Source organism: Pygocentrus nattereri, chromosome 13, assembly GCF_015220715.1.
Source record: "Pygocentrus nattereri isolate fPygNat1 chromosome 13, fPygNat1.pri, whole genome shotgun sequence".
Classification (NCBI taxonomy): domain Eukaryota; kingdom Metazoa; phylum Chordata; class Actinopteri; order Characiformes; family Serrasalmidae; genus Pygocentrus; species Pygocentrus nattereri.
The window spans coordinates 24,231,359-24,250,220 of record NC_051223.1 but is presented as its reverse complement, the minus strand read 5'-3'; the positions used below and the strand labels follow the sequence as shown (position 1 = coordinate 24,250,220).

The 18,862-nt window shown below is 38.1% G+C and overlaps 1 protein-coding gene across 4 annotated transcripts in view; it reads right to left on the bottom strand.

The window, feature by feature from the left end:
- Positions 1–18,862, bottom strand: part of rbfox3a (RNA binding fox-1 homolog 3a) — a 511,986-nt gene that overhangs the window by 254,880 nt on the left and 238,244 nt on the right. The window lies entirely within an intron of this gene.

The window sequence follows — 18,862 nt, the reverse complement described above, 5'->3', positions numbered from 1 at the left end:
GTTTGTATATTACATACTACTCCACCTTTTTTGAAATGGGGTTTGTAAAGCTACCCTTATGAAGAGTTTATGAGTAGTTTAAAATGAGTTTGTTGATGCTTATTAATTAAGTCACAAATACCTTACAATCATTAATAAGCAGTTATAACACAAATAAAAAAGCCAATCGTGACCTATTACATCTATTGAAGCTGACAAGTTTTAATGCTGCTAGATGGAGAAGACAAAGTAGGAACCAGTAACATCTGAGGTTTAACAGAACAAGTGGGATCACTATTTGGCAAGTTGGCTGTTATAATCACTTATTAATGATTTTTAAGGTGTTTGTAAGGCAACTGATAACCATTAAAAAATGTTTTAACCATACATACGTGCTTTACAGGTTTAGATGAATGATCAAGTGGTAGCTGAGAGATACTGTCAAAAAACTGATATAAATTTATTCAAATTAGATAATTACTCTACAAAATTAGCTTCGATTTGCTAAATACACCACCAGTCAAAGTTTGGACACACACCACTGAACATGTTCATAATCTTAAAGACAATGACTGCATGACAAAAACTATCCCAAATTTCATTTGAATTTAATGTTATAGTAGGGTTTTTTTAATGGTAACTTCACAAAGGAAATTAGACTTGATCTCTGCCTGACATTCACAACCAGTCAAACAGTACTGAATCCAGATGCTATGTTAGAACTCGCAATGACTGGAAAAGATGAAAACACCATACATGCTACATGTAGCATCTAGAAAGTAGGGCAGGCGCAGTGCGAAATGTGTCTCTACGCTCCAATATGTGCTTACAATGCATCTGAGATTAACGTTAACTTCACCAATTCACAATGACAGTGTTATTGTGTTGGTAAGCACATGGTTAAGGCTCAGGCCTCTGTGTAGCTGCTGTCTCTGCTGCCATTGTTGCAGGAACTCTCCCAACAACATGCTTTCGAGACATTACAGAAAACTTACATCTGGCTCTTGAAAGCAGAGAAAACAGAAAACTGCCAATAGTTACTCAAACAGAGTAACTATTGGCAACCAAATCGAGTGGTATATGTAATCAGCCACACTTCCAATATGTCCTCCGATTTTCTTTAGAGATCCATCCATGTTTTGCATGATCCTCCCTCAAATACATATGTATGAGAGAAGTGCATTTTGCAATTTTATGTGCACATGGCCCATAAACTGCGCATTCAGGGAACGTGTCCATCTGAAACCAATGCAAAAGTCTTAGTATATGGGGATCTCACTTCCTCTCTTTCGCTCTTCTCTCTCCCCGGTTCTCTCTTCGGTCAGGGCCCATCTCACTTTCTCCTTCTCTCCTGAGCAATGGCCCAGCAAATTTCATGGTTCACTTCACTGAGATGTGACAAATACCATGTGGCACAGAGAGAGAGAGCCTCAGTCTGAGACTCAGGCTCGCTCTCTCTTTCTTTTTACTGTGGCAAAGAGCAGCCACCCTGCTTCTCACCGACACCCCTCAATATCTGTTACATTGGGTGGTCCTCTTACTCTGGGTGTGTGTAGTGTCAGCAAATGGCCAAGCAACTAAGCAGAACGTATATCCGATAGAAAAAAGAAAAAGCTCAATGCACTATGAGTGAAAGTATCTATCCATCATTTATCCACAGACACACACACACACACACACACACACACACACACACTACTGGGCAAAAGTCAAAGACCACCCATCACTTACTTAATTTCTAGTCAAAAGCCATTAAGTAAAGATTATTAATTCAGCAGATATTTCTGCAGATATAAGAAATAGGATAATATGAAGGGGAAAGACAAAGTAAATATAAAGAAAACAGTTTCTAAGAAAAAAGGCTTTTTCAAAACTGTAAATCAAAAAATGATAAATAGATATACAGAAAATGTGACTCCTAACAACCACGCAAGATGCGGTAGATCACCAAAACTGTCACCATCTGAGAAACAGAAACATTTTCTGTCCATCTGTCCATCATGCTATTGACCTGAAAAAGGATGTGTAGCTGTCAAGCCATTACTGAGCAAATAAGAAAATATATAAATCAAACAAAGAAGCTGCTGGTGCTACCAATAAACTGACCAATCAATCTAGAGTTTTCAACATGTTTGAATGTTTTTGAGATTACATGGATTGTGAGAAGCAGAAAATACAACCAATTTCTAAGGCTAACCAAATCTTTATGGGAGTAGGTTTTTTTATGGGGTTTGACATCACATCACACATTGTACTGAATGTATGGACTAAAGAAACTAGCATTTATCACTCTTCTTTTTGGAGAAGGAAGACAGACAGACAGTTACTTTCTACTGCCCATGTGAACATTAGCAACTTTCGATGCAGTGAACACCAAAACCAGCAAGCAAAGTGACAAAGCACTGTATACACAGATACTTGTCTATTTCTCAAGGTCCTTTTGCAAACCTCCATAATAGGTGTGTACAGTGCATATGCCAGTGTGTTAATATTTAAACTGATCATATTTAAAGTTACAAAAGTGAGTAAAAAAGTCTTACTGTACAGACCTGTGTGTGCCCTCCTTTTTGACTGGTTATCTTTTGAAAAGTCACACATGACAAGTGGAACTTAACCACTGAAGTTGAACATTTTTCAAGCTCAGTCCATGGTGAAAAAAAATCTGTGAACAGCAGTGGAGAAACACATGTTCCATGGACGAATCTACTTATTCCTGCAGATTTCTTTGAAAAACTGAAAGCACGTTTTCCAAAAAGAATAAAACCTACAATAAAGGCAAATGGTAAAGACACTAAATGCTGAAAAAATTCTATATTTAATTTTTAAGGCTACAGTGTAATTTTCTGTGAAATATGTGTTTTTCCTGATGCCTTAATGGCCCTGAAGAACCATATTTAATTGTAATTTATTCAGGTTATACTGAGGAGTGACATTAAAGATCACTTGACAGCTGTTTGTACTGGAAATTAAATAAATGAACGATGATCTCTGAGTTTTACACAATACTGCATACACACACATGCACATGCACGCAAACACACACACGCACGCACACACACAAGCATACACGCACGCATACACGCACGCACACAGCTGGTAGTAAGAATGCTGACTGGTCTTTGATACTCTCTCCTCTAATCTCTGTGTCCTGCTGTAATTGGTAACGGGGTGATCAGACGTGTCTTATAGAGTTTCCAAAGCCCAGAGTCAGAGTCAGATGTCTGCAGCACTTTCAGAGTGAAGAAAAATGAGGTGCGATCCATTTTAATGTCCTCTTCGAAAACATACTTTAAAATGACCTCTAACCGCTAATGACGGGGGAATTGCTAGGCTAGCTGTAAAGGTGCAAGACACCGATAGGAATTAGCTCGTTAAATATTTAATTTCCAAATTTCTCAAGTGACTTTTCTCTCCTTAAATCTTTAATGAAGATTTCTAACAAAGACTAATCAACAACCCTTAAGATAACAATCGGCAAGCAAAGGAGGTGTAATTGGGTCCTCTGCCCTATCACTGCCTGCTCTCTCTTTAATGCACATGCACACGAACACAAACACACTCATGCTGGCACACAGGCACACACTGTCAGCAAAATACATCCAACAATTAGACACTTCTAGAAATACAGCCCTGTGCAAAAGACTGAGATCACTACTTCATTTATTTGACTTTTTCCACGTTTTTCAGCATCAGGAAAATAAGCAGAAAAGGCATATGTATTTAACAGTAAATTACACAGAAGCCTCAACAACTCAATACAATATTTTTTTCAGTGTATTTTTCAGTGTTTAGTGTGTTCACCCTCTGACTTTATTATAGCTTATTATAGCTGCTTTGACCTATAGAGACCTGCTTTGGATAGTGGATACTGCTGTGGTTCTTTTTCCACACCTGCAGTTAAGTCATAAATGTTGGTGGGTTTTGGTGCTTCTCGTGATCTAAGTAATCTCAAACACATTCAATAAAGCTGAAGTCGTGGCTCTAATGTGGCCAGTATATTGTTTTGAGAACATCAGCAGCTTTGTTTCCAGAGGGTATTGCACAATGTATTAAAATTTAATTATACATACATATTGCTTTCAGTTATTTCCATCAGTCCATAAAATTCTGTCAGTCCATAAAACAACTCAGTTGTCCAGTTCCAGAGCAAATGTTCTTTCCAACCCCCAGTGTTGTGTTGTCTTTTTACAGGGCCCATCCATACATAGCCAGATAATTTTGAAAACTTATGTGTGTTTTGGCCACACGTCCACATGGCGGCACTTTAATCATTAAAAATTGAGGTTTTTAAAAACACTCTCCTAGCTGGAGATTTCTGAAGACTCACTTTCAATGTTCAGTGTGCCCATGCAAAATGCAGTGTTTTGAAAATGCTGACATCATGCCATTAACCTTGTGCATGTCTGCAGCTGTTTTCATCTATTGAGTATGCAGGACTCCATCTGAAATATGACTGATGACTGGGTTGTTTCTGTGTGCTTGGCAATTAGGTAGAGATTTTGGAGTTGATAACATGTTTCTAATTGAATCTGGCTTTACTTTTTCATTAAACCCTAGAGCAGAGGAATCAGAATATACTGCGCTCTGCTCTTTAAATGAGAATGTCAGCTCCACTGCAAATATTAAAAATATCTCAATGATTCTAAAGATATATGACTAAATGCTCATTAACCAAAGTCAGATTTGAAATAAATCCTTCATCATTCCATTGAGGTGAAAAGCTGCTTCAATGCCTGATCAGACTGTGCAAACTATGCAGAGATGGTGGTGTCTCAAAGCACACAACCTCAAAGCAGCAGGCGGTAGGTTTTCGTCTGCTGTTTTAGACTTTTATTGTCCTGCAACTGTGTAAAATTTCAGTTTGTGGAGGTCTGACAGCATGCAAGTCAAAGTCTACGGTATTTACAACATGATAGAAAAGTAGGGGGCACAAAAGTAAAGAGCAGGTGTGTAACAATTATTACATAATTGTAATCTCATTCTTGTAAAACAACATGCAGCTTTGCTTAACTCTACACATAAATATGCATATCTGCAGACATGAGCGAATGTGCATGAAACTATGTATGCTGCTTGGTTTTGTGCTTAAAATGAGTTGAACAACTGAACAAACAAAAAGATGGTCTCTGATTTGTGCGCCGTATTACAAACATACTTCATCACAATGCAGACAGTGAAAAGAAGGTGGAGGACTAAATATTTTTTCCATATTCTGCAAATCTAAAGGCTTTTTTATATTGACATTACTGGTACACTAAGCAGTACATGGTTGGCAAAGAAGCAAAATGGTTTTAAATCAGACCACAAGTGGTTGCTCTTGTTCTCGTGATTGACATTGTCACTGGTCTGGAATAATATTGTGGTCTAAATGAGACTCTTTGAGTATTTGGTATTCTTAAGAAGTTGAGTTGCAGTATTACATGCAAGTCTGAACTGGAACAGAAGGGAATGTAGCCGTTTCAGAGACATCGGAGCTAACTGAAGGTGACACATGGGCCGATGAAAATCTTGTCATTTATTTATGTGTCTTCAGCAGTGTGATGGCCCATGTATGTAAATGTCCTCCTCACTCTTCACAGAGAAATTAGATAAGGAAGCTGATATTCTTGTTGTATTAACTGCTGGTACATGGGGGGATAGGAGGGAATGCACTGGAGTGATCTGAGTCTTTGTTCATGCCCCACGTCCACATAAACACTTACAGCAGATAGTATACTACAAACAGTGACAGCTGGTTTAGAAACAGAGGACTGTTCCTTCAGAACCAGTTACCAAAGTGGTGGAAACAAAAGTGTAAGAACGGTTGAGTAAGAACGAAGCTCAGTTTTCTCTGTACAGCTGTACGTTTAGCTCAGCCCATGAATCATCATTAAGAGAAAATTAGAGAACGTTCATAAACAGCAGAACGGAGATAAAAGTGACTGTTTCAAGTTTTTTTTTCTTCATGTCTCATCTATTATATGATTTGTCCCATGGATCTCTGTGCACACCATTTCATCACTAAATTGTTCACCTATTTCACTTCACATTCTCTATTAGACTACGCTCACATTGCTCCTGAACTGAGCCACAAGCAAAAAAGAACAACACTCCACCAGGAATATTCAACAAAAACAGCTGTTCTCCATCTTTCCTTAAAATGAATGGATTTCTTTCAGAAGGTCATTTTCATATATATATATATATATATATATATATATATATATATATATATATATATATATACATATTTTAAACAATTTACCTCAGCAATTGAGTTTATCACAATATACATTAGAATAAAGTAATATTCATAATTCAAATAAATATAAAAACAATAAAAAGTAACAAGAATCTTGACACCTTCACAGCCACCACAGAGACTTGTTAATATCATCAATTACATCATTAACACAATTTAATGAAGCACTGATTGGTCAAACCAGGAGTTGTTTTTTAACTACATTATATATATATTATAATTAACTACATTATACATGAGATACATACGGGATCCGACTTGAAGCTTTGTCGAGCCCTTTGGTTCTATTTTGTATCTTTGAAGTAAACCTGATTTTGAATTGTTTTTGAATTTTGAACTGATTATTTGATTATACTGCCAGCTTATCTCCCACTATGAAATAAGTAAAGTAACCATGTTAACAGTTATGGATGCATGATGATGATCTCACAATAATGTGTGTATTTTGTAAAAAAAAAAAAAAACATCAGATAGATGTTTAGATTTGACAGATCATGACATTTGGTGATGTATTTATTGCACTCCAGAAGAGCAACGTTTAAGCAACACTGGTTCTTATAATTTATATAAATCATAATAAAGAGTAAGCTGGACTGACGTGAGAGTCACATGAATTCCATTCTGACTGTTCAGACGGAGATCCCACTGACACATATTGGATATGTATCATATTTCAGTTAGAACTGAAACCATCAGCTTTAGTGTGTTTTATGTTGTTCACATTGTAACACAAAATCAAATCTTTGTCACGTCTGGAAAAACTAGATAAAAAATGTAATTTTACCTGCTGTATGAATGTAACCTAAAAGCTTTCTGTATGTTGTATGTCCTCCAAGGTACAAACAATGTAAATGCACCCTCAAAGGTACAAAATGGTCCAGAAGGCCCAATTATGTTCCCTAAGTAAGTTTTAAAGCTACACTACATTCACTTTCCCAAAGAAAAGAACACATTTTTATCTTTGTATAACTGTTTTAAGGAATTGAGTCACAAAGGAAAAAATCGAGACAGGATGAGAACATCAACAATAACACTATTCTAATGTAATATGATACAGTTAGGTTCTCTAAATTAAGGTATTGAAAATGTACCACCCCAGTAATAGGTTGTTTTTTTTTCTGTGATTGAATGGGGTAATGGGGGTAACATATCTAGTTAGCTTTTGCTACACACACTTTAATACTTTCAGTTTACAGTTACAGCTGATGCAATGTTTCATTGCTGTCATATCAAACCATGTATCATGTACCATGTATGTAATGGTAACTTCACAGGAGGCAAAAACGCTGCCAATTTTAATGTATGTATTTCAAGTACTTTTATACCATTTTTTATCCACCGACCCTGAAATGTTCATACCATATAAAGGACAGCTACTTTGCTCAAGCCTTTTTCACTTTGCCCAAAAAAAAAACTACTTTGCTCAAAAACTGTGGGGGAAAAGATGTTGATATATGGTCTTGATATGACACCGGTGTTAAGTTATTCATGTGAAACACATTGGCATGAAGTAAATTCAATGTATTACTTTCCTTCACTGTACATAACCTATGAAACACCCACTATGTCGAAGCAAGTTTCTTTCTCTTTTCCAAAATCGACAGGAACTCAGAGTCACTGTTTTCTCATTTTGTGAGGAGTAAAAGCTTTAATTGGGTCTTTAAGACTTCAGCCTGTTTGTTTTGTGCTTCGCCCTGTGTGGAGCTGCATCTTCAAAATCAGCTCAAATTGAGGTATAGAGACCTGAACTGTGATTGAGAGTTCATAAAGTTTTAGCTTCTGAAATTAGTTGAAGAAACTCTTGCTTCTTCTTTCTCTTTTCAATCCTAAGTCAGAGTTTTCTTGCTTTGGGAGAAAAGGGCCTTGTTATTATTTGGTCTTTTTTGATGCTGCTGCTGCAGAGACTCAAACTATTTAATTATAACCATTGCTTCACCTGGTTTTCCCACTTACTGTATTTTAATAATTTATACAAATGTTGTTTGCTATCTGGTGTCGACCAGAGGAGGATGGGTTTCCACTTTGAGTCTGAGTTTCTCTCAATGTTTCTTCCTCCTGCTCTTAGGGAGTTTTTTCTTGCCACTGTTGCCACTGGCTTGCTTACGGAGGCTCGGACCCAGATTTTTCTGTACAGCTGCTTTATGACAACACCTGTTGCAAAAAGTGCTATATAAATAAACTTTGACTTGACTTTTTTCACATCAAGCAACTTGGCAAAATTCCCCTCAAAAAAGGCGTTGCATCCAGTGTGAATGGTCTGAAAAAATTGCATCCAAATATTTAGCATTTTCTTGTCGTTTTCTCATGTAACAGCCTTTAAGATGAATGTGATGTGAATAATAAGCCCAGAGTTTAAGGAACTAAATGGCAACAATTGCCTTTGATGTTATGTTGTTTTTGTTTTTATCAAGTATATTTGGCTTAGTTAGAAATAGAGAATATTTATAACTTGATGTTCAATTTTAGAAACTGACATGGAAAATATAATATTTACTCCTCACAAAAAAAAAAAAAAAAAGATATACAGACATAAAGGTGCACATAATACTGTGTGGTCATGCATGTCATGTCCATATCAGTCCAGTCTTCACCTTCTTACATGAGCGCAGCAATGTGGACAAACACACATGCTGCACATGTGAGTAAAGAGCGCACACACACACACACACACACACACACACACACACACACCACACACACTTGCAGGAGGCTCAGGAAAAGAGCTGACTTAACCATTTTTCTCCATTTCACAAAAGTAGCTGCACTGGTGTCAACATGATGAATGGGCGAGAGTGGAGAGAGAGTGCACACTTACTGTAGGCTAGATGGCTCCTCGTGAACGCCCATGCCCAACACAATATACAAATGAAGGAGTGAGGAACAGTGCTATAATGAGTACTAACATGTGTTTTGACAATGCCACATCAAGGCCTTTCACACATACAAATGTTGCGCAAACACTTTCCGCTCCAAGACAAATTTACGCCCTGTATTCGCACCCTCTGCATCACTGACTGTGCATATGCTGAATGCATGAACATGCCACATCGCTTCTGCTCTCACAGACATATGCAAAAAAAGAAACAGAGAGGGTGTATAATTGTTTACTGATGAAGCCATCAGAGGAGCGATAACACTGAGAACACCCATACAAAAAATAAAACTGTAAAACATTAGAATGTGTTCTATTTATATATTGGGAAATACTGACAACATATTGGCACTGTGAAAATATAAGCAATATGATGTTCTGTACAGCCTTTGCTTTTCATTAATAGTCAGAAGAAGGTCTTTTAGATGGTAACAGTGAAAAAGAAACTCTAGATTCCATATCAGCTTGAAGATTTAATTCAATGCACTAGAATAACATTGCATATATTACTGCAATGTATTACCATTGCACTACCCACCCCCAACACACACCACCCCCACCTTCTACTCTCATACTCTGTTGGGGGGGGTTGAAGGGGTTTTATGTCTTTGTGCTTTTGCAGCGATCATTAAACGTGTGAGAGGAGGATTAACGACTAGCCCCAACGTTTTACAATGTTTGACTGAAAAGATGCATAACTGCCACACTCAACTCCAAGCATGTCCAATACGCAAAGTAAAAAAAAAAAGAACTTCTCGGTCTGGAACATGTCTTTTTGATTCTTCCTCTAGCATTACTCTGCGCTGAGTGTTTACCAGCGTGTCTGGAGCTGAAAGCAATGCTGGGGAGCCTATTGTTTGGGGCGTCTGCATTTTTCAGCAGGCCTGAAGGTAGAGGAAAAGATAAATGTTTGGTACCACCTGCTGGACAGTAGATGTCACTTTGGAGAAAAATGAAGAGTGGTTATAGTGAGGGTTCACTCCTGCTGCAACCCCAAACCACTCCACTCCCGCTCCAGCACTCAGCAGGCATGAAGGAAGTGTCAAAACAGTACATAAATCCCTGTGAGGAACCTTCAGCTCATGCTTAGTTCCTTTATGCCAGCTATAAGCTATATCCATTAACTTATTAAGTTCAAGTTATACTGTCTGAACGTTCACCAGAGGTGCTAACTTGATTCACCTGTTAAATTCCTGTAAACCACTGTAAACAAATCACGTCTTAGCTTTTACAACAACATATAGTTATATGCTTTTCTTCTTAAGGATTTACTGTGTATTTTTAACCACTCATTTGCCCAAGATCTGTTGGTGGGTTTGTACATCCATTCCTCTTTCCGTAAAGGACAAAAATCTGCATTGTTTGTGTATGTAACTACTAAGTAATTACGTTGTAATAATCCTATGAATAAAACAAGCAGTGGTCACAATGGGCATGAATCAGAACAGGTAAATGAGTGTGTAGATGTTAAGAAAATCAGAACTACAGATGTATTTTTAAAAAATCCACTACAGCCTATTAGTGAGATTTATGAACAGATGTTAAGATGGATTATACAAAACATACACCCCATATTGTGGTAAAATGAGAATGCACAGTATCTTCCAACGACAAAAGCCCTCTGTGGATCTCAACATGATCAATACACATTTCTATTTCATATTATGGTGGAAGGTGAGCATATATCCACTTTACTGCACCAATCTGATGGGAACCATATCAATTTAAGCATTTAAAACAAGCAAGGACATGAATCACCTCTATTCATTATTTGGTGTGTCCATGAATCGAAGACTCAAAAATTAATCTCAGCAGCAGCGCTGGGCTAGGTGAAAACATATGAGTTGAAGTGTTCAAATCAATAAACGCATCATACTTTTATAGCCTGATGAGAGTGTCGCATACAAAGGCAGGAACGAGTCTTCCCCAGCACCCTCCCTGCTATGGATTAGAGTGATGGACTCTGGCAGCACATCAAAAGTGGAGTTTCTCCTTTTAAAAGGCACTTTCCTTCATAGTCTGAAATTACTTAAGTATAAATATTATTGAGATTTGCGATCAATACTACAGAGATTGGATTTATTTGGCCTGCTGTTTGTTCACTAAAAAGATAATGCAATCAGAAACCCACATTTACTTTGCAGTCAAGGGCTATTAGGTATTCTAAGACAGAGTTGTGTGAATGATAGCTAGAGTCCATCTTTTAAAAGTCAAGAGAGAAACTTCTTAAGTCATCACCTAGTTAGACTTCCACAAACAGACTGTTTTGTTTGAGCTTGATTAATGGGTCAAGTAAAAAGTTTGAAGCTAATGTAAAAGTAGCTATTTTAAGCCATCATTTCCTCATAGACAATGGCCATCCCATATGGGCCAGTGAAACAACAAAGTATGTGATATCATTTTGTAGTTCTGGACGTTTGGTTTTGCCAGTAGGCAAAAATCATTGGTGTTTTTAAAACACACACACTAATGTAAACAAAAAAAACACCATTTATTTTCCATAGAGGGAAATGGCTTAGAACAGTCCTCAAGGCACCCCAGATAGACCACATTTTTGCTACTACCCAACTTGCTACTCATAAGGTTGAAGGAAAAATGTAGACTGCCTGAGAAGCCTTGAGGTTCGGGCTGGGAACACCTGGTTTAAACTTGAGCAAGCCGCTAAATACAAAATAAAGCAAAACCTCAGATGTCTACTAAAAACAGCACAACATCCATGTTATGTGATAATGTCAAAGCTAAGGCTCTTGCAGCAGTTACAAAATGAGGTTTGCAATATTGCTATTAGGTCAGGCTATAACACGAAAGCTAGTGAGCCAGTCGCAAGGGACTGTCCCTACATTATTGTCCCAATAATTTAACACAACCATTAGTAGTATGTATGAGGGAGACCACTAGAAAAGTATTACAGCATTGTTTAGAGGGGTTAGTAAAAGCACACCTCTGTGAAATCTGCAGTTTACTCAGAGCTGTGGGCAGAATCGCAGACATTACCAGTCTCTTGCCTGGGGTAAGTGCTGGAGCAATGTCCTGGGTAGGGAAAGCATTAGGTCCAAACCAGTAATAAAGCATAATTCAGCTTCCCCTAGGGCTAAAAATTACCTCCTGACTACTCTTCCTCCAAACGTTCCTACAGCTTCTCACACTCACTCTCCATTTGCAGCAGGCCTTCTTTTCAGCACTTTAATTGTAATGGGCCCATTGCAAGCTGTACTGGGTGAGATTGAGGTCTCCTTATCCCTGTAAACAACAAAACAACACATAGCATCCCATCAGAGAGGCCTGAGATGAGTGGATTCTCATCACCTTCTGCACCTCCCAAATGCTGAGACATCGCTGGCTTAATAATGCAAAAGTTCTACTTAAGCTCCCCCGCAATTATCATTAAGGTTTTTCCCTCTTAATTTTTGATGAGAAACTAGTAGAGAAACAAATCTCTAAGAGCCGTGAGAACATTAACCAAAGGCAATCATGCGGGTTTGAGTAATTATTATTACTGTGGCAGTTTTTAGTGGTGTATTTCGTTAAGGAACCATCTACCTCTCAACAGCCATTGCAAAGAACATGTTGATCCATCTGCACACTACAGACCTAAAGATTAGACTAAAGGTAAGATGAATGTAATGTGAAGGTACTGTACATATTCACCTTCTCACAATTAATTTGCCTTAATGTTATCATAATGCAGGATCTGGGGAACGGGATGACCGGAGCGATAAGAGGTAATGCTAGAAATAATTTAAGGCAGATTTATTCACCCTCGCCACGATACACCATGAGCAAGAAACTGCAATCAAACCAGGACAAAATTCCATGCATCAGGCTTGTCATCGCATGTCATTCACATTCCAGTCATTTCCAGCTGATAAAGTTGGGAGGGAAAAACATGAAGAGATATTAACCCGTCGCTTGTGATGTCAACTGCTGAGGGAAGGACAGCTTTCTATAATCAATGTCATGTCTCCATGCTTCAAAGAACTGCCAGCCCTTTCCAACAAGCATTCTAAAACATCAAAACTTTCTAATTAAAGCCGTGTCACTGCAATTCTGATGTGAATCCGGTGATTTGTCCGTAGGGGCTCCTGACGAGTGCTGATACAGGCCAAACAGTCCTTGTGTAATTACAATTAGGGAATGCTCATTTTAGGGACTTAGAAGGGGGGGGTGGGGTGTAGGGTAACAAAAATGTTAGAGATCTCCCTTGATGGAGCTCCAAACTTCAAGCAAACATTTACCCAGAATATGACATGAGGAGAATGGTTACCATATGTAAAAGCATTCTGTGCCGAGACGTAATACATTTCTGGCCATTTCTCACTAGTTTGTATGGACATTCGGAGCCAGAACACAGGCGCAGAGGCAAAATAGGACTGAAACATTCACTCAAAATGCATCTGAAATTAAAGCTTGATTTACACACAGTACCTACCTACTAACTGCCTGCTCATGAGGTGCATGATTTTATGGGCACAGTGAAATTGCTTGTGAAAGTGCTTGGGAAAATGAAAATCCAGTGACAAAGGAATTATTTTCCCCTAAAACACTGTACATGAGCGTAATTCTATTCTAAACTTAACAAAAACAAAAAATGTATTCAGAAAACAAAACACAGCCTGTGCTTTTATATTGTGGCCCCATCACTAAACACTTTGTGCTGCATTTTCTCACATACATACATCTGATCGAGAATGAAAATTTTGATGATAAATATTCTTTCAGCATCTCTTTAGATGCCTGCCCTTGTGTAGTAGCTACAGCTGTTATTATTGCAATAACAAGACACTAATGTAAATTTAAAGCTAGTTTTAAAAGGCAGAGAAAATGCAACACAAAATTTGTCCTGCTCAAAATGTAGAATATGAAATCTCCCACACTCGCAGTATCTGCAAGTAGGGTGGTGCATTTTGCAGTTTTCCACACGTATGGCCAATAAACTGTGTGTTTAGGTTTGTAAGCCAGTTTTGTAGTCTCGATTTGCACTTGAAACTGCTGCAAAAAGTTTTCTATACGGGGCCGTCCACACTCTAAACTCTTTTATTGCTCCCACCAATTCATGTTCTTCTTCTGATGTCATAAACACATGCAATATTAAAGCATTCATGGCAGGAGCCTTTGGCTGGAGGTTGTGACTAATTCCAATCCTAGGTCTGACATGTTTTTCTTATGGCAGAGTAGGTGCACTCTATAAGCACCATGATTTAGACCTTAAACAAACAGAGCACCCAAACAGCCAAGAGGGGACATTGTGCGTGCCACATTCCACAACAGTAATTGAGTTGGGATTGATCGCTTTCCTAGCAATTAGATTTCCATTGATGAATCTGTAAAAGCTGTGCACATAAAGAAGCAGAGGTGTGGTGGTCAGGTGCAATCCTTGCTCCCTCACCCTTCACTTCCAACCTTGCACTCGTCTATCACCCGCATAGGAATGACTCACAGCCACCTTTGTGCCAGGGCTGCTCATGTATGTTTCAGGTACACATTTTCAGGAAGTGCTGTTCAACTTTTGAAGTCTGAATTAACATTCTTCCCCATGACTGGGATTCAGCTTGGACCCTAAAGAATTGCTAATTTTTTGCCACAACAAAGGCTTCAATACAAAAAGAAGAAGCAGCAGACGAGTGCTACTGAGCCATGAGGCACATCCTAATTGGACCTCTAAGAAGAGAACAATCATTTTGTTTAATGTTTTAAACTTCATGTTTATTATTCAGTTAATAATCATGAAAACTATTATTTAGTAATTGCCATAAATTATTCAGTATCAGAATGTAAGCTTGTCATTGTAAATGAGAAACTGAATTGTGGGTTTAAATATGAGTTAACTCACATCATTTGCATTTAATGCAGTCTTTATGCTTCTTTGTTTGACTCATGAGCCACACTGCCCTTTAAAAGATCTGAAGGTTTGAAATGAATAATTTCTCACTGTTACTTTACAAATGCAAAAGTTTTGTTATCACAAACAACAATTTGATAATACTTTGGGTTTAACTTTTTACTCTGCGCAACACTCTTCTGGTATGAAGAAAACATTTTGCCTAAATATTAATAGTTAGTTTTCTTTTCCAAACGAATGTTAAAAACTCTAATCAAATCAAAACGCTGAGGATATTTTGGCCCTGAAGTCATTTAGACTTAAAATATGTTATTCTTAATATTGTTATTCTCAAGGTTGTTAGATTTGCACAGAGGGTACACTTTTCCTTTAAAATGAAATGACTGACATTAAATACATTATAGCAAACTGACAAAGAAAGCCCATTAGAAACGCATGGTGTCCCCAACCATTCAATGAAGAATTTTTCTTTCACAGCGTCTTCCAGAAGGCCCCCCTTCCCAAAGTTTCATGACTCCCCCCAACAGACTGCATGTTTTGTCCATTTTCTAAGTGAAAATAAGGAAACAAATCCTCTACAGTGAATATATATGTATAAAATAAAACAGCAGTGTGCCATAACGTTTGCACCTGCCACATTATATGTTTTAAAATGTGCTTTATAATTATTTCTCCCCAATATGTTAAATTCAGCAAATAAGCAGTAAGTCTGCAATTATATGTGAAAAAGAGTGTTCTCTGCATTGGACGTGAACTTCAATCAAAATCAGCAAAACATGTCATTTCACTGGGACACCCAAACTTTTGCATACCACTGTATGTATAACTGAACAGAAATGGCATTTATTTATAGTTTGGCATTATAATGGGGTATGCTACATGATGGGGTAAGAAAATAGTACATCATTTATCTTATTTGAGTAACATCATTTCATTTTAAAACATACACTGGAAACAATTTCTATCATTGTCTTGTTATTGCAGAAACCAAGACTACATGATGACGGCCATCTATCAAAGTGTTACTTCCCGGAAGTACTACCAGGAGACAAATGGTTTAGTTGGAATGATACAGTCAATCTTGAAAGAGATTTGTAGGTAATCAGGAAAAAAAATGGGTAAAAGATTACATGAATAATTTGTGGAACACCAACTCTGACAATCACACAGTTGCACAGCATGCTCTTGGGGGAGGAAACGTCGTTTGGGGAGACGTAGCTGAATTTGACTAATGACTTCCTCAGTGTGAACAATAGAGACAAATGTTACTTTAAATCCAAAATACTTAAATCCAGCTTTCGATGACTCCAGGCAAATATCATTACTCATGTGGGGCCCACCTCGCTCAGTGAGCGCATGCACAACCAGATGATGGCTTTCCCCAACTCAATCCATCACGCAGACCCGCACACGGGCTGAGAGCCTCAACGCAGGGCCCCCGCTAAGTGGAAGAGGTGCAACAGCTGTAGCTGATACTAGGTGGTGCACTCAGAGATGCCCAGCGCCCCATTTAAAACGGCATTTGTTGCACTTTAAAGAGCGGCACGGTGAAACTCTCCTCATTTGATGTATTGTTCTTCATCTTAGCAATTTTGGGAATAGGAAGTCTAACTTATCATATTGTCATCTGCAATACAATGGCCCACAGGCCCAGTGCATCACCTGAGCTGCTGATGTCATGTACTGATTTACCATCCTCTGCTTATTATAATCTTATTCCTTCCACTGAATAAAATAGAAAAATGAAGAATAATCACAATAAACAATTTTTTCAACAAGCAATTTTGTCAGTTAAAAGTGGGCTATAGTTACCAGGCAACAAAGCAGTTAAACATTTTTCCATATACAGCACAATGAGTATTAATAGACCAAATCAGTGTGTTTGTAATCATACAGGTTGGTGGTACATTTAGGTGGAAAACCTGCATCCAGAAGTAGCTCATTTTAAGTAGCAGTATATCCAAACAGAACACACTGGACCAAAACATTGATAAAGGTAAAACTTTTGAGCTGTAATGTCAATTGTTGCCCTGTCTATAATGGATTAGGTTTATGTTTTTGCCTGTTTTCTTCAGTAAGTAGTATTATACTTAGGCAGGAAATGTAAATATTAGACTGGCTCTTAACATAACAGAGTATTTCCCTAACAGCTAACAGAAATTAGCATTATCTCAGTGATGGTAATTATAAACGGAAGGTTTCTTCATTAAACACTGCTGTATTATTCAGGACTGTCGAAGGTTCATGATTGCATGACTATACAATGAAAAAGGTCATTAAGTCCCCTGTTAATCAAGAAGTTATCAGCCTGTGAAGAACTGTTTAAAAACAGAGATTAATGCTCAACTTGGACTATTCCAGCTTTAGCTGCACACAGGTCTGCTAACAACAAAGAAGATAGGAGCATCTAATTTTTAACTAAATATTTATAGGAAATCTGTATCTGAGTATTTACTCATAAAAATATGTTCTGTTTTCCCAATATGTTGGTTTAATATCAACTTTAATAAAGTCATGTTGCATCAATGCAGCGTTGCTGCCATAATCAATCCAGAAGAAAGTTCTGTTGTTATTATGTTGTACTACTAACTCGTCCTATGACTTGGCACTTGCACAAATGGAGGTTTCAACAGATGTGTGTGGTACTACCTCTGTGCTTATCAAGCATTTTACTATGGCTTAGAATGTGGCTCAGAAAATTAGTGTTAGAAACAGAAATGTTTGTCATATCCACATATTTAAGAATGTCCCACATGCTTGATATTGAATCAGCTTACTTCCAATATGCAAAGATATCAGTGACTCTCAAGCTGCAATGGAAATGCATGACAGCTTAGCTAGTGGTGTATTACAGGTAGCAGAAGATTAGAGGTTTGGCAGGTGCTCTACATCCACTCTAAGCAATGCATTTAAGATAAACACAGATACAAAATGAAACAGTTGCAAAACAAAATTTCATTTGCACAATGACAAATTCTATTGCATTCACTGCCCACCCTGACACCTCGAATTTCCAAAAAGCTTTTTGCAAAACAATTCCTTAAGGGCCAGGAAAAAAGAGAAGCCAAGAAAAATGGTCGGCTATTTATAAATAATATTTAATTAATGAGCTTTTTACATAATGGATTGAAGGGATGTATTTGCAGACGGTTTTATGATGACAGCCTTGGCTTTGCAGGGCCCTTTCTCCTATTTTCAATTACAGTCCAGAACAGGGAGAGAGAGAGAGAGAGAGAGAGAGAGAGAGTGAGAGAGAGAGAGAGAAAGAGAGAGAAAGAGAGAAAGAGAGAGGGAGAGAGAGAGAAGGGGAGAGAGAGAGGGGTGGGGCTGGGGGAGGCTGAATTAAAGAGGCTTTTTGTCGCGTTTAATATCAATTCATTCCATGGACTGCTGACACAGGCAGTCCGGAGAGTCCAGGATTTATGGCTCCCTCTAATGGGCATGCTCAGAATCAAAGGCCTGTCGTCAGCACAACCCACCGTGCTCACTCATTCACTCACTCACTCGCTCCAGCCCTTGCCTCTGCTCCCTACTCCGCTCCCATCTGCCTTTTAAAGACATACACACTCCTGTAGCTCCTATACTCCAATACACACCACATCACATCACACCACACACTGGCTCTGACAGCCAGCACTACAGCCAAACACTTTACTCTTATCAGGTCCCTCACGCTGGCAAGAAGAGCCCAAGGAATGGGCTGTCATTAGGAGGTTTGTTTGGAGTCCAGGCTGAGATAAGACTGCTTCTCACTACATCAGAACACAGTCGATCTCTCAGCCACAGGCTGAAAACAGGTATTAGATAGATATTAGTGAGCTGCACGCTATCAGTAAACAGAGCAAGGAGAGAGAGAAAAAGAGTGAGAGAGACAGAGAGAAGGCAAAAGACAGAAAGTAAGAAAGATACAGAGAGTAAAAAATATAAAAAT